Below are 17,335 nucleotides of genomic sequence, written 5' to 3'. Positions count from 1 at the left end.
TAATTATAGCCCTGTCCTTGCAGATTAAAAGTACTGAGGTAATTTTAGCTAGTTAAAAGCAGGGAAATTATCACAGGTGGACAAGCATTAAAATTAGCTTCAAGACAAAATACAGTAGCTTCAGTATCTGTAGTTGCCCTTCATTTCTTAACAAAAGTGATTTGTTGGGACCTGAGGACATTTTAGTCAAAAATCAAGTCCTTAAAATAAGCAAAATATATAAGAAAACTAGTTGCCTCAAGGAACTACAGGCAAAAGTTAAGTAAAATGAGTTCAGGTCCAGGAGTTTGACCTTATTTGCTTGAAATAAAGCCAGCTCTTTAGGTAATTCTGAGATTATGTCAGCAAAGGCTCATATTATTAGTAAAATAGATGGAATTCTAGGTAATCTCAGCCATGTCCTGTTAAAAAGACCAAACCACCACAGGCAGAACAAAATCAGAAACAGAGAAATATAGATTGATGGCAGAAGAGACCTCATGGTCCATCTACTCTGCCCTTATACTATTTCCTGTATTTTAAAATTAAAATTAACAGTTTTAAAGGTAAAGATAAAATTACCGCAGGAGGTGACCTTGCTCTCAGAAATAAAGGGACCTGGGGTAATTTTAGTCAAGGCTCAAATCCTTAAAGAAGCAAAATATGCAGAAAGGATCTACTTCAAATAACTGAAGTCAAAAGTTAACTAATATTACTTCAAGTCCAGGAGTTGATCTTATTTTCTAGGAATTAAGTCAATTCTTGAGGTTTAGCCAACTTATTAGAATAAAATTTTGGTGGAACTTCAGGTAATCTCAACCATCTCCTTGTAAAAAGACCAAACCACCACAGGTGAATGAGAATTAAAATTTGCTTCCCAGTAAAGCCTCAGGTAATTACAGCCATGCCCTTGCAGACTAAAAGCACATAAAGTTACAGGATTAGTATTTCTAGCTTCTGAACATCTTTTGGTTATTTATTGATATTGATTTTTTTTCACCCAAAGGCATGAATCCAATAGACGAAGAAGAAGACATCAACAGTAAGACAGATGGTTTCATTTACTATTCAATGTACTGAAAGCAAGGAACTGTATAGAACTGTATTGAAGGCAGGAAATGTATTGAAAGCGAGGAACTGTATAGAACTGTATTGAAGGCAGGTACTGTTTGCAACATGTTACTGCAAAAAAATTTGGACCTTGCTAAAGTTTACTTACTTTGGCAAAGCTGTTTATTAAAAAACCCCAACATTAAAATGTATCAATGGCAGCGAGCCGGAAGGCTAAATTGCACTTGCCACTACGGCTCGTAAGTTCTTGTGGGACCGGCGCGATTTTGCTGTTGAACCTGTGGAGGTAGAAAAATTGCGCCTGTGTTTCAGCATGGTTTTACCTGTGGCTCCGTGCGTGATTTTTTAGCTGGTTCTACCTGTGGCTCCTACCTCCACAGGTGCAGCAGCAAAATCGCACTGGTCCTGCAAGAACTTTTTGAGCTGTGAGCGCAATTTAGCGTTCTGTCTCGTAGCCCACCACTGATCAATGGTAAAAAGAGCAGTCATAAGTTTATAACTTAGATAAAAAGTATCAAAAAAAATTGTGACTCACCATAACTTTGTTTATTGGCTGCGGTTCTTAGAACCAGATCACATTCCATATTCCACATATACCCTGGTGATGGGGGTGATGCCCCTACTTATAGAGGTCTTTCAGTCCGTGAGCTTTCGGACACTCACCCTGGATGAGATCAAGCTACCGCTTGTCTCATTGAGTTTCTGAGTGGACACTGTGGGAGACTCACACTGGACGTCCTCTCTGGGGTTGCCCTTTCAGTCCCTGAGTGAGCAGTGAGGGCGAATCACACTGGAAGAGACAACAGTGCTCAGCTAGAAGCCTCCTCCAATGCCTGAGGACCCCCTCAATGAGACTCAGACCGGAAGGGAATCCTTTGGGATCACCTCCCTCCCAGCTTAGAAATAATGCCAGTACCGGCCAGACTTCTTAAAGGCGAAAGTGATGCAACTGGATGCGAGGTGTATTGACAGAGGATAATATTTATGGCTCACCATTGAAAAGAGGCGTCCTTGGTGGTGTCTGAGCTCAGTGGCTTCCTTGTAGAGGTTTTGTTAGGAAACTAGGGAACATCATCAGTGCTGGAAGGGAGTGCAGTGTGCGCTCAATTTATGGTTTTAGTGGCTTCTTTCAGTGTTGGTGTAAATGGTCTTGGACAGGGGTAGGCAAGGTTGGCTCTTCTATGACATGGGGACTTCAACTCCCAGATTTCCTGAGCTAGCATGATTGTCACAGGAAGTCGGAGTTGAAGTCCACAAATCATAGAAGATTTGTGGTCTTGGTGATTCTGTGTTGTTAGCTTCTTTGGCAGTTCCTTGCTGGGAAATTCTGTAGTTCTTGATTGTTGGTCTGGTGTTAATGATAGTGATAAAACCTCAACAGCCTTTTTGTAATGCTAGGTCTGGCTGTTGATGTATAGAAGCTGTTATAGTTTTTTAGCCTTGCAGACTAACGGATGGAACCAGTGCTGACAAATTTTCCTTGGAAGAGGCAACGCTTGCTGGGCGCAGAAGAACAAGAAAGAAGTGTGAAAGAAGAAACCAGAAAGCAAGAAAATGTCTCAAGCCCAAGACTGTTGACCTTCAGCTGTTACTCATCATCTCTGCTGTGAGGTAAGTTTGGCTGAGCGTTACAGTCCCCCAAGATTTTAGGATATGGGTGGGGTTCATCTTCCTCTACTTTATACTAAGAAAGGGTAACCCTGCATATGAGATAAAAGAATGCACCACTGTGTATTGTGAATCTTAGGAGTAAAACTCCAGTGGCAACTGAAGTAACGTTGATTTTTTGTATTTATTTCACAGGCTTGTACCACACCAACTTAGAAGACAGACAATTCAATTGTCAGCCAGCAGTGTTGAGAGTAGAAATAGAAGAACAAATGGAAAGAATGAATGAATGACATCTTCATGTCACCAAGCAAATCAAAAGTGACCTATAGATAATAGATTTCATACCATTCTGGCCTGGCATAAATTTAGCCCTGGCAATGGTTGTTAGAACCAGTATGAAAATCTAAGTGGCCATTTTTAATGCTAGATGTGGCCAATAATTGATAATAGATTTCATACCTTTTTTGCCTGGCATAATTTAGCCCTGGCAATGGTTCTTAGAACCAGAATGAAAACCTCAGTGGCCATTTTTAATGTGAGGTGTGGCCATTGATCAATTTTAGATTTTATACATTTCTGCCTGGCATAATTTAGCCCTGGCAACGGTTCTTAGAACCAGAATGAAAACCTCAGTGGCCATTTTTAATGTGAGGTGTGGCCATTGATCAATTTTAGATTTTATAGATTTCTGCCTGGCATAATTTAACCCTGGCAATGGTTCTTAGAACCAGAAAGCAAACTTCAACAGCCTTTTTCTAATGGTAGGTCTGGCTGTTGATTTATGAAAGATCTTATAGTTTTCTAGCTTTGCAGACTAAGGGATGGTACAAGTGCTCACAAATTTTCCTTGGAAGAGACAACGCTTGCTGGGCACAGCAACAGAAGAAAAAAAAGTGAAAGAAGAAAGCAAGAAAATGTCTCCAGCCCAAGACTGTTGGCCTTCTGCTGTTACGTCATCATCTATGCTATGAGGTAAGTTCGGCCGAGTCTTACAGTCCCCCAAGATTTTAGGATATGGGTGGGGTTCATCTTCCTCTACTTTATGCTAAGTACGGGTAACCCTGCATATGAGATAAAAGGATGCACCACTGTGTATTGTGAATCTTAGGAGTAAAACTCCAGTGGCAACTGAAGTAACGTTGATTTTTTGTATTTATTTCACAGGCTTGTACCACACCAACTTAGAAGACAGACAATTCAATTGTCAGCCAGCAGTGTTGAGAGTAGAAATAGAAGAAAAAATGGAAAGAAAGAATGAATGAATGACATCTTCATGTCACCAAGCAAATCAAAAGTGACCTATAGATAATAGATTTCATACCATTCTGCCCTGGCATAAATTTAGCCCTGGCAATGGTTGTTAGAACCAGTATGAAAATCTAAGTGGCCATTTTTAATGCTAGATGTGGCCAATAATTGATAATAGATTTCATACCTTTTTTGCCTGCCATAATTTAGCCCTGGCAATGGTTCTTAGAACTAGAATGAAAACCTCAGTGGCCATTTTTAATGTGAGGTGTGGCCATTGATCAATTTTAGATTTTATACCTTTTTTGCCTGGCATAATTTAGCCCTGGCAACGGTTCTTAGAACCAGAATGAAAAACTCAGTGGCCATTTTTAATGTGAGGTGTGGCCATTGATCAATTTTAGATTTTATAGATTCCTGCCTGGCATAATTTAGCCCTGGCAACAATTCTTAGAACCAGAATGAAAACCTCAGTGGCCATTTTTAATGTGAGGTGTGGCCATTGATCAATTTTAGATTTTATAGATTTCTGCCTGGCATAATTTAGCCCTGGCAACAGTTCTTAGAACCAGAATGAAAACCTCAGTGGCCATTTTTAATGTGAGGTGTGGCCATCGATCAATTTTAGATTTTATAGATTTCTGCCTGGCATTATTTAGCCCTGGCAACAGTTCTTAGAACCAGAATGAAAACCTCAGTGGCCATTTTTAATGTGAGGTGTGGCCATTGATCAATTTTAGATTTTATAGATTTCTGCCTGGCATAATTGAGCCCTGGCAATGGTTCTTAGAACCAGAATGAAAAACTCAACAGCCTTTTCCTAATGTTAGGTCTGGCTGTTGGTTTATGAAAGATCTTATAGTTTTCTAGCTTTGCAGACTAAGGGATGGTACAAGTGCTCACAAATTTTCCTTGGAAGAGACAACGCTTGCTGGGCACAGCAGCAGAAGAAAAAAAAGTGAAAGAAGAAAGCAAGAAAATGTCTCCATCCCAAGACTGTTGGCCTTCTGCTGTTACGTAAGTTTGGCTGAGTCTTACAGTCCCCCAAAATTTTAGGATATGGGTGGGGTTCATCTTCCACTACTTTATGCTAAGTATTTTTAGTAAAATAGATATAATTCTAGGTAAACTCAACCATGCCCTGTTAAAAAGACCAAACCACCACAGGCAGATCAAAATCAGAAACAGTTTTAAAGATAAAATTACTGCAGGAGGTGACCTTGCTCTCAGAAATAAAGGGACCTGGGGTAATTTTAGTCAAGGTCAAATCCTTAAAGAAGCAAAACATGCAGAAAGGATCTGCTTCAAATAACTGAAGTCAAAAGTTAAATAATATTGCTTCAGGTCCAGGAGTGGATCTTATTTTCTAGGAATTAAGTCAATTCTTGAGGTTTAGCCAAGTTATTAGAATAAAATTTTCGTGGAACTTGAGGTAATCTCAACCATCTCCTTGTAAAAAGACCAAACCACCACAGGTGAATGAGAATTAAAATTTGCTTCCCAGTAAAGCCGGAGGTAATTACAGCCATGCCCTTGCAGACTAAAAGCACATAAAATTACAGGATTAGTATTTCTAGCTTCTGAACATATTTTGGTTATTTAGTGATATTGATTTTTTTCACCCAAAGGCATGAATCCAATAGACGAAGAAGAAGACATCAATAGTAAGACAGATGGTTTCATTTACTGTGTATTGAAAGCGAGGAAGCCTGGCAGGTACTGTTTGCGACATGTCGCTGACAAATTTTTTGGACCTTGCTAAAGTTTAGTTGCTTTGGCAAAGTTGGTTATTAAAAAAACCCAACATTATAAAGTATCAATGGCAGGGAGCCAGAAGGCTAAATTTCACTCACCACTGCAGCTTGTAAGTTCTTGTGGGACCAGTGTGGTTTTGCTGCTGCACCTCTGGAGGTAGAAAAATTGCGCCTGTGTTTCAGCATGGTTTTACCTGTGGCTCTGTGCGTGATTTTTTAGCTGGTTCTACCTGTGGCTCCTACCTCCACAGGTGCAGCAGCAAAATTGCACTGGTCCCGCAAGAACTTACAAGCTGTGGCGGTGAGTGCAATTTCAATACATCTTGGTGATGGGGGTGATGCCCCTACTTGTAGAGGTCTTTCAGTCCCTGAGCTTTCACTCTCCAACACTCACCCTGAATGAAGTCAAGTTTCTGCTTGTCTCATCGAGTTTCTGAGTGGACACTGTTGGAGACTCACACTGGAAGTCCTCTCTGGGGTTGCCCTTTCAGTCCCTGAGTGAGCAGTGAGGGCGAATCACACTGGAAGAGACAACAGCGCTCAGCTAAAAGCCTCCTCCAATGCCTGAGGACCCCCTCAGTGAGACTCAGACCGGAAGGGAATCCTTTGGGATCACCTCCCTCCCATCTTAGAAATAATGCCAGTACCGGCCAGACTTCTTAAAACCAAAAGTGATGCAATTGGATACGAGGTATATTGACAGATGATAATATTGGTGGCTCACCATTGCAATGAGGTGTCCTTGGTGGTGTCTCAGCTCAGTGGCTTCTTTGTAGAGGTTTCGTTAGGAAACTAGGGAACATCATCAGTGCTGGAAGGGAGTGCGGTTTGCGCTCAATTTATGGTTTTAGTGGCTTCTTTCAGTGTAGGTGAAAATGGTCTTGGACAGGGGTAGGCAAGGTTGGCTCTTCTATGACATGTGGACTTCAACTCCCAGTATTCCTGAGCTAGCATGATTGTCTCAGGAAGTCTGGGAGTTGAGGTCCACAAATCATAGAAGATTTGTGGTCTTGGTGATTCTGTGTTGTTAGCTTCTTTGGCAGTTCCTTGATGGGGAATTCTGTAGTTCTTGATTGTTGGTCTGGTGTTAGTGATAGTGATACAACCTCAGTGGCCCTTTATAATGCCTACTCCTGTCCAATACCATTTTATTTATTATTTTATTTTATTATTTTATTTTATTATTTTATTTTATTTTATTATTTTATTATTTTATTTTATTATTTTAGATTTTATAAATTTGTGCCAGGTATAATATAGCCCTGGCAATGGTTCTTAAAACCAGAAAGCAAACTTCAACAGCCTTTTTCTAACGCTAGATTTGGCTGTTGAGTTATAAAAGATCTTATAGTTTTTTTAGCCTTGCAGACTAACGGATGGAACCAGTGCTGACAAATTTTCGTTGGAAGAGACAACGCTTGCTGGGCCCATCGGAAGAAGAAAGAAGAAAGCAAGAAAATGTCTCCAGCCCAAGACTATTGACCTTCAGCTGTTATGTCATCTATGCTGTGAGGTAAGTTTGGCTGAGACTTACAGCCCCCCAAGATTTTAGGATATGGGTGGGGTTCATCTTCCACTACTTTATGCTAAGCAAGGGTAACCCTGTATATGAGATAAAAGGATGCACCACTGTGTATTGTGAATCTTAGGAGTAAAACTCCAGTGGCAACTGAAGTAACGTTGATATTTTTTTTCTTAATCTCAAAGGTTTGTACCACACCAACGTAGAAGACAGATGATTCAATTGTCAGCTGCAGTGTTGATGGTAGAAATAGAAGAACAAATGGAAAGAAAGAATGAATGACATCTTCACTTCACCAATCAAATCAAAAGTGACCTATAGATAATAGATTTCATACCATTCTGGCCTGGCATAAATTTAGCCCTGGCGATGGTTGTTAGAACCAGTATGAAAATCTAAATGGCCCTTTTTAATGCTAGATGTGGCCAATAATTGATAATAGATTTCATACATTTTTTGCCTGGGATTATTTAGCCCTGGCAATGGTTCTTAGAACCAGAAGGAAAACCTCAGTGGCCTTTTTAAATATGAGGTGTGGCCAGTAATTGACAATCAATTTTATACCTATTTTGCCTGACTTAATTTAGCCCTGGCAATGGTTGTTAGAACCAGAAGGAAAACTTCAACAGCCTTTCGGCACATCGGAATAAGAAAGCAGAAAGCAAGAAAATGTCTCCAGCCCAAGACTGTTGGCCTTCAGCTGTCACGTCATCATCTATGCTGTGAGGTAAGTTTGGCTGAGTCTTACAGTCCCCCAAGATTTTAGGATATGGGTGGGGTTCATCTTCCACTACTTTATGCTAAGTAAGGGTAACCCTGCACATGAGATAAAAGAATGCACCACTCTGAATTGTGAATTTTTTTAGGAGTAAAACTCCAGTGATAACTGAAGTAACCTTGAAGTAACACCACACCAACTTCGAAGACAAGGCGATTCAGTTGTCAGCCGGCAGTGTTGATGGTAGAAATAGAAGAACAAATGGAAAGAAAGAATGAGTGACATCTTCACTTCAATCAAATCAAAAGTGACCTATAGATAATAGACTTCATACCATTCTGGTTCTTAGAACCAGAAAGAAAACCCCTATGGCCTTTTTTAATGATAGGTGGGGCTGGTAATTGATAATCGATTTTATACCTATTGATTTTATACCTATTTTGCCTGGCCTAATTTAGCCCTGGCAATGGTTCTTAGAACCAGAAAGAAAACTTCAACAGCCTTATTCTAATGCTAGATCTAGCTGTTGATTTATAGAAGATCTTATAGTTTTCTATCATTACAGATTATTGGATGGAACCAGTGCTGACAAATTTTCCTTGGAAGATGCAACGCTTGCTGGGCTCAGCACAAGAAGAAGGAAGCGTGAAAGAAGAAACCAGAAAGCAAGAAAATGTCTCCAGCCCAAGACTGTTGGCCTTCAACTCTTACGTCATCATCTCTGCTGTGAGGTAAGTTTGGCTGAGTCTTACATTCCCCCAAATTTTAGGATATGGGTGGGGTTCATCTTCCACTACTTTATGTTAAGTAGGGGTAACCCTGCATATGAGATAAAAGAATGCATCACTCTTAATTGTGAATTTTTTTAGGAGTAAAACTCCAGTGGCAACTGAAGTAACGTTGATTTTTTTTTAGTCACAAAGGCATACACCACACCAACTTCGAAGACAGACGATTCAGTTGTCAGCCGGCAGTGTCGATGGTAGAAATAGAAGAAAAAATGGAAAGAAAGAATGAATGACATCTTCACTTGAATCAAATCAAAAGTGACCTATAGATAATAGACTTCATATCATTCTGGCCTGGCATAAATTTAGCCCTGGAATGGTTCTTAAAACCAGAAAACAAACCTCAACAGCCTTTTTCTAATGCTAGATCTGGCTGTTGATTTATAAAAGATCTTTTATTTTTCTAGCTTTGGAGACTAAGGGATGGAACAAGTGCTGACAAATTTTCCTTGGAAGAGACAACACTCGTTGGGCACATCGGAAGAAGAAAGGAGCGTGAAAGAAGAAACCAGAAAGCAAGAAAATGTCTCCAGCCCAAGACTGTTGGCCTTCAGCTGTTACGTCATCATCTCTGCTGTGAGGTAAGTTTGGCTGAGTCTTACATTCCCCCAAATTTTAGGATATGGGTGGGGTTCATCTTCCACTACTTTATGCTAAGCAAGGGTAACCCTGCATATGAGATAAAAGAATGCATCACTCTTAATTGTGAATTTTTAGGAGTAAAACTCCAGTGGCAACTGGAGTAGCGTTGATTTTTTCTTAATCACAAAGGCTTGTTCCACACCAACTATGAAGACAAGGCGATTCAGTTGTCAGCCGGCAGTGTCGATGGTAGAAATAGAAGAAAAAATGGAAAGAAAGAATGAATGACATCTTCACTTCAATCAAATCAAAAGTGACCTATAGATAATAGACTTCATACCATTCTGGTTTTTAGAACCAGAAAGAAAACTCCTATGGCCTTTTTTAATGATAGGTGGGGCCAGTAATTAATAATTGATTTTGTACCCATTGATTTTATACCTATTTTGCCTGGCCTAATTTAGCCCTAATTTCTTTCTGGTTCATACCATTCTGGTTTTTAGAACCAGAAAGAAAACTTCAATGGAATTTTTTAATGTGAAGTGTGTCCATTGATCAATTCTAGATATAATAGATTTCTGCCTGGCATAATTTAGCCCTGGCAATAGTTCTTAGAACCAGAAAGAAAAACTCAACAGCCTTTTTCTAATGCTAGATCTGGCTGTTGATTTTAAAAAAATCTTATAGTTTTCTAGCATTGCAGACTAACAGATGGAACCAGTGCTGACAAATTTTCCTTGGAAGAGGCAGCGCTTGCTGGGTGCAGAAGAACAAGAAAAAAAAGTGAAAGAAAAAAAGTGGGCACATCGGAAGAAGAAAGGAGCGTGAAAGAAGAAACCAGAAAGCAAGAAAATGTCTCCAGCCCAAGACTGTTGGCCTTCAGCTGTCACGTCATCATCTCTGCTGTGAGGAAAGTTTGGCTGAGTCTTACAGTCCCCCAAGATTTTAGGATATGGGTGGGGTTCATCTTCCACTACTTTATGCTAAGTAAGGGTAACCCTGCACATGAGATAAAAGAATGTAACACTCTGAATTGTGAATTTTTTAGGAGTAAAACTCCAGTGGCAACTGAAGTAACGTTGATTTTTTTTAATCACAAAGGCTTGTACCACACCAACTTCGAAGACAAGGCGATTCAGTTGTCAGCCGGCAGTGTCGATGGTAGAAATAGAAGAACAAATGGAAAGAAAGAATGAGTGACATCCTCACTTCAATCAAATCAAAAGTGACCTATAGATAATAGATTTCATACCATTCTGGTTCTTAGACCCGGAAAGAAAACCCCTATGGCCTTTTTTAATGATAGGTGGGGCCGGTAATTGATAATTCATTTTATACCTATTGATTTTATACCTTTTTTGCCTGGCCTAATTTAGCCCTGGCAATGGTTTTTAGAACCAGAATGGAAACCTCAATGGACCTTTTTAATGTGATGTGTGGCCATTGATCAATTTTAGATTTCATAGGTTTCTGCCTGGCTTTTTCCTTGGAAGAGACAACACTCGTTGGGCACATCGGAAGAAGAAAGAAGCGTGAAAGAAGAAACCGGAAAGCAGGAAAATGTCTCCAGCCCAAGACTGTTGGCCTTCAGCTCTTACGTCATCATCTATGCTGTGAGGAAAGTTTGGCTGAGACTTACAGTCCCCCAAGATTTTAGGATATGGGTGGGGTTCATCTTCCACTACTTTATGTTAAGTAGGGGTAACCCTGCATATGAGATAAAAGAATGCATCACTCTTAATTGTGAATTTTTTTAGGAGTAAAACTCCAGTGGCAACTGAAGTAACGTTGATTTTTTTTAATCACAAAGGCTTGTACCACACCAACTTCGAAGACAAGGCGATTCAGTTGTCAGCCGGCAGTGTCGATGGTAGAAATAGAAGAACAAATGGAAAGAAAGAATGAGTGACATCCTCACTTCAATCAAATCAAAAGTGACCTATAGATAATAGATTTCATACCATTCTGGTTCTTAGACCCGGAAAGAAAACCCCTATGGCCTTTTTTAATGATAGGTGGGGCCGGTAATTGATAATTCATTTTATACCTATTGATTTTATACCTTTTTTGCCTGGCCTAATTTAGCCCTGGCAATGGTTTTTAGAACCAGAATGGAAACCTCAATGGACCTTTTTAATGTGATGTGTGGCCATTGATCAATTTTAGATTTCATAGGTTTCTGCCTGGCTTTTTCCTTGGAAGAGACAACACTCGTTGGGCACATCGGAAGAAGAAAGAAGCGTGAAAGAAGAAACCGGAAAGCAGGAAAATGTCTCCAGCCCAAGACTGTTGGCCTTCAGCTCTTACGTCATCATCTATGCTGTGAGGAAAGTTTGGCTGAGACTTACAGTCCCCCAAGATTTTAGGATATGGGTGGGGTTCATCTTCCACTACTTTATGTTAAGTAGGGGTAACCCTGCATATGAGATAAAAGAATGCATCACTCTTAATTGTGAATTTTTTTAGGAGTAAAACTCCAGTGGCAACTGAAGTAACGTTGATTTTTTTTTAGTCACAAAGGCATACACCACACCAACTTCGAAGACAGACGATTCAGTTGTCAGCCGGCAGTGTCGATGGTAGAAATAGAAGAAAAAATGGAAAGAAAGAATGAATGACATCTTCACTTGAATCAAATCAAAAGTGACCTATAGATAATAGACTTCATATCATTCTGGCATGGCATAAATTTAGCCCTGGAATGGTTCTTAAAACCAGAAAACAAACCTCAACAGCCTTTTTCTAATGCTAGATCTGGCTGTTGATTTATAAAAGATCTTTTATTTTTCTAGCTTTGGAGACTAAGGGATGGAACAAGTGCTGACAAATTTTCCTTGGAAGAGACAACACTCGTTGGGCACATCGGAAGAAGAAAGGAGCGTGAAAGAAGAAACCAGAAAGCAAGAAAATGTCTCCAGCCCAAGACTGTTGGCCTTCAGCTGTTACGTCATCATCTCTGCTGTGAGGAAAGTTTGGCTGAGACTTACATTCCCCCAATATTTTAGGATATGGGTGGGGTTCATCTTCCACTACTTTATGCTAAGCAAGGGTAACCCTGCACATGAGATAAAAGAATGTAACACTCTGAATTGTGAATTTTTTAGGAGTAAAACTCCGGTGGCAACTGAAGTAACGTTGATTTTTTTTAATCACAAAGGCTTGTACCACACCAACTTCGAAGACAAGGCGATTCAGTTGTCAGCCGGCAGTGTCGATGGTAGAAATAGAAGAACAAATGGAAAGAAAGAATGAGTGACATCCTCACTTCAATCAAATCAAAAGTGACCTATAGATAATAGATTTCATACCATTCTGGTTCTTAGACCCGGAAAGAAAACCCCTATGGCCTTTTTTAATGATAGGTGGGGCCGGTAATTGATAATTCATTTTATACCTATTGATTTTATACCTTTTTTGCCTGGCCTAATTTAGCCCTGGCAATGGTTTTTAGAACCAGAATGGAAACCTCAATGGACCTTTTTAATGTGATGTGTGGCCATTGATCAATTTTAGATTTCATAGGTTTCTGCCTGGCTTTTTCCTTGGAAGAGACAACACTCGTTGGGCACATCGGAAGAAGAAAGAAGCGTGAAAGAAGAAACCGGAAAGCAGGAAAATGTCTCCAGCCCAAGACTGTTGGCCTTCAGCTCTTACGTCATCATCTATGCTGTGAGGAAAGTTTGGCTGAGACTTACAGTCCCCCAAGATTTTAGGATATGGGTGGGGTTCATCTTCCACTACTTTATGTTAAGTAGGGGTAACCCTGCATATGAGATAAAAGAATGCATCACTCTTAATTGTGAATTTTTTTAGGAGTAAAACTCCAGTGGCAACTGAAGTAACGTTGATTTTTTTTAATCACAAAGGCTTGTACCACACCAACTTCGAAGACAGACGATTCAGTTGTCAGCCGGCAGTGTTGATGGTAGAAATAGAAGAACAAATGGAAAGAAAGAATGAGTGACATCTTCACTTCAATCAAATCAAAAGTGACCTATAGATAATAGATTTCATACCATTCTGGTTCTTAGACCCGGAAAGAAAACCCCTATGGCCTTTTTTAATGATAGGTGGGGCCGGTAATTGATAATTCATTTTATACCTATTGATTTTATACCTTTTTTGCCTGGCCTAATTTAGCCCTGGCAATGGTTTTTAGAACCAGAATGAAAACCTCAATGGACCTTTTTAATGTGATGTGTGGCCATTGATCAATTTTAGATTTCATAGGTTTCTGCCTGGCTTTTTCCTTGGAAGAGACAAGACTTGTTGGGCACATCGGAAGAAGAAAGAAGTGTGAAAGAAGAAAGCAAGAAAATGTCTCCAGCCCAAGACTGTTGGCCTTCAGCTCTTACGTCATCATCTCTGCTGTGAGGAAAGTTTGGCTGAGACTTACAGTCCCCCAAGATTTTAGGATATGGGTGGGGTTCATCTTCCACTACTTTATGTTAAGTAGGGGTAACCCTGCATATGAGATAAAAGAATGTAACACTGTGAATTTTAGGATTAAAACTCCAGTGGCAACTGAAGTAACGCTGATTTTTTTTTAGTCACAAAGGCATACACCACACCAACTTCAAAGACAGACGATTCAGTTGTCAGCCGGCAGTGTCGATGGTAGAAATAGAAGAAAAAATGGAAAGAAAGAATGAGTGACATCTTCACTTCAATCAAATCAAAAGTGACCTATAGATAATAGACTTCATACCATTCTGGTTCTTAGACCCGGAAAGAAAACCCCTATGGCCTTTTTTAATGATAGGTGGGGCCAGTAATTAATAATTGATTTTATACCTATTGATTTTATACCTTTTTTGCCTGGCCTAATTTAGCCCTGGCAATGGTTTTTAGAACCAGAATGAAAACCTCAATGGACCTTTTTAATGTGATGTGTGGCCATTGATCAATTTTAGATTTCATAGGTTTCTGCCTGGCATTTTCCTTGGAAGAGACAACACTCGTTGGGCACATCGGAAGAAGAAAGAAGCGTGAAAGAAGAAACCAGAAAGCAGGAAAATGTCTCCAGCCCAAGACTGTTGACCTTCAGCTGTCACGTCATCATCTATGCTGTGAGGAAAGTTTGGCTGAGTCTTACAGTCCCCCAAGATTTTAGGATATGGGTGGGGTTCATCTTCCACTACTTTATGTTAAGTAGGGGTAACCCTGCATATGAGATAAAAGAATGCATCACTCTTAATTGTGAATTTTTTTAGGAGTAAAACTCCAGTGATAACGGAAGTAACGTTGATTTTTTTTTAGTCACAAAGGCATACACCACACCAACTTCGAAGACAGACGATTCAGTTGTCAGCCGGCAGTGTCGATGGTAGAAATAGAAGAAAAAATGGAAAGAAAGAATGAATGACATCTTCACTTCAATCAAATCAAAAGTGACCTATAGATAATAGACTTCATATCATTCTGGCCTGGCATAAATTTAGCCCTGGAATGGTTCTTAACACCGGAAAACAAACCTCAACAGCCTTTTTCTAATGCTAGATCTGGCTGTTGATTTATAAAAGATCTTTTATTTTTCTAGCTTTGGAGACTAAGGGATGGAACAAGTGCTGACAAATTTTCCTTGGAAGAGACAACACTCGTTGGGCACATCGGAAGAAGAAAGGAGCGTGAAAGAAGAAACCAGAAAGCAAGAAAATGTCTCCAGCCCAAGACTGTTGGCCTTCAGCTCTTACGTCATCATCTCTGCTGTGAGGAAAGTTTGGCTGAGTCTTACAGTCCCCCAAGATTTTAGGATATGTGTGGGGTTCATCTTCCTCTACTTTATACTAAGAAAGGGTAACCCTGCATATGAGATAAAAGAATGCACCACTCTGAATTGTGAATTTTTAGGAGTAAAACTCCAGTGATAACTGAAGTAGCATTGATTTTTTTTTAATCACAAAGGCTTGCACCACACCAACTTCAAAAACAAGACGATTCAGTTGTCAGCCGGCAGTGTTGATGGTAGAAATAGAAGAAAAAAATGGAAAGAAAGAATGAATGACATCTTCACTTCAATCAAATCAAAAGTGACCTTTTCTGGCCTGGCATAAATTTAGCCCTGTCAATGGTTCTTAGAACCAGTATGAAAATATATATGGCCCTTTTTAATGCTAGGTGTGGCCAGTAATTGATAATGTATCTTATACCTTTTTTGCCTGGCATAATTTAGCCCTGGCAATGGTTCTTAGAACCGAAAAGAAAACTCCACTGGCCATTTTTAATGCTAGGTGTGGCCGGTGATGTTTAGAAGATTTTAGAACTCCTGGGATTGAGGGATGGAACAAGTGCATGGCCCCTGCCAAATGTTCTTGGAAAGAGACAGTCCAGCCTCTCTGCTGTTAGGTCTGGTGAGTTGAGACTTGTATTCCTCTGGGCATAATGAAGAGGGGTGGGGGTCTTCCACTAACGGATAGCCCCTTTTGCCAAGGCAAGCAAGGGTAGCCCTGCATCTGAAGTAATAGTCTATTCACTAGGACAATCGTTAATTGTTGTAGCTTATAAATCTTGACAAATGCATCTTTTTTTAATATACACTGAGAGCATCTGCCCCAAAGACAATCACAGTTGGCCAATAAATAATTCTATTCTTTCCCATTCTGTTTTTAAGGGTAATGTTGCAGTAACGTTTATTTTTTTTATCTCAAGGGCATGTGGTACAACGTCTTGGAAGAGAGAAGACTGAATTTCCCACCTCCAGTGTTGAGAAGAGAAGAAGGAAGAGAAAGCAAGAATGGACATGATCTTCGCCAAGAATGCAGCTCGCCCAGTCAATCAAGACTGACCTGTAGGAAAATCAATGGGGTTGTAAGCCATTAACGCACCACACTACACATTTGAATGCTGTCTGTGTCTGTTGATAGGTAATAGAATTTCTAGTTTTCTTACCTAGCGTAGTTTTATCTGTGGTTTTTAGAAAGAAAAGGTCAAGAATTCTTTTTAAGCGTGTTCCAAGATGTATATAAGATTCAATAGTTTTCTTGCCCCTTGGCTATTAGACCAGGCAATGGTTCTTAAAACCAAGAAGAATCTCTATGGCCCTCTCTAATGCTAGGTGTGGTCAGAGATTCTTAAAGTAGTAATTAGTTATTTGGTATGGGATTCGAATTTGAGAACGCCCCCAAAGCATCCCACATACCAACATAGACATGGAAAGGATAGGGAGTTGATGGGGTGCATTGCTTGAGAGAACGGCTGCACTGTTCCTTAATCCCATCTGCCCTTAGACCCCCACACACGACGGTGGAAATGCCATGGCACCTCTGGGTGAAGGAGGCCTTCCAGTCCCTGAGCGAGCGATGGGGGTGAATCACACTGGAAGAGGGCAGAGAGCTCAGAGAGAAGGCTCTCCCGGTCCCTGAGGATCCCAAATGGTCCCAAATGGTCCCTGAGCGAGCGATGGGGGTGAATCACACTGGGAGGGTCCAGAGCGCTCAGAGAGAAGGCTCTCCCAGTCCCTGAGGATCCCAAATGGTCCCTGAGCGAGCGATGGGGGTGAATCACACTGGGAAGGTCCAGAGCACTCAGAGAGAAGGCTCTCCCAGTCCCTGAGGATCCCAAATGGTCCCTGAGCGAGCGATGGGGGTGAATCACACTGGGAGAGTCCAGAGCGCTCAGAGAGAAGGCTCTCCCAGTCCCTGAGGATCCCAAATGGTCCCTGAGCGAGCGATGGGGGTGAATCACACTGGGAGGGTCCAGAGCGCTCAGAGAGAAGGCTCTCCCAGTCCCTGAGGATCCCAAATGGTCCCAAATGGTCCCTGAGCGAGCGATGGGGGTGAATCACACTGGGAGGGCCCAGAGCGCTCAGAGAGAAGGCTCTCCCGGTCCCTGAGGATCCCAAATGGTCCCTGAGCGAGCGATGGGGGTGAATCACACTGGGAGGGCCCAGAGCGCTCAGAGAGAAGGCTCTCTCAGTCCCTGAGGATCCCAAATGGTCCCAAATGGTCCCTGAGCGAGCGATGGGGGTGAATCACACTGGGAGGGCCCAGAGCGCTCAGAGAGAAGGCTCTCTCAGTCCCTGAGGATCCCAAATGGTCCCAAATGGTCCCTGAGCGAGCGATGG

General features: G+C 40.9%; 2 long non-coding RNA genes across 4 annotated transcripts; both read left to right on the top strand.

Annotated features, from left to right (window-relative positions):
• Positions 1–9,796: 9,796 nt before the first annotated feature.
• LOC139174091 (uncharacterized) lies at positions 9,797–13,099 on the top strand. 2 transcript variants are annotated; one of them, XR_011560296.1, is made up of 3 exons: positions 9,797–10,178; positions 10,375–11,595; positions 12,431–13,099. It is a non-coding gene; the product is annotated as an uncharacterized lncRNA (long non-coding RNA). The 2 variants fall into 2 exon arrangements; XR_011560295.1 differs by having other exon boundaries at positions 9,797–10,886; positions 11,084–11,595.
• A 262-nt stretch (positions 13,100–13,361) lies between these two features.
• LOC139174093 (uncharacterized) lies at positions 13,362–16,866 on the top strand. 2 transcript variants are annotated; one of them, XR_011560298.1, is made up of 3 exons: positions 13,362–13,643; positions 13,824–15,623; positions 15,922–16,866. It is a non-coding gene; the product is annotated as an uncharacterized lncRNA (long non-coding RNA). The 2 variants fall into 2 exon arrangements; XR_011560297.1 differs by having other exon boundaries at positions 13,362–14,342; positions 14,533–15,623.
• The last annotated feature ends 469 nt before the right edge of the window (positions 16,867–17,335 follow it).

Source organism: Erythrolamprus reginae, chromosome 11 (assembly GCF_031021105.1).
Source record: "Erythrolamprus reginae isolate rEryReg1 chromosome 11, rEryReg1.hap1, whole genome shotgun sequence".
Taxonomy (NCBI): domain Eukaryota; kingdom Metazoa; phylum Chordata; class Lepidosauria; order Squamata; family Dipsadidae; genus Erythrolamprus; species Erythrolamprus reginae.
Note: the sequence above shows the minus strand (reverse complement) of the source record. Positions and strands in the feature narration are given on the sequence as shown.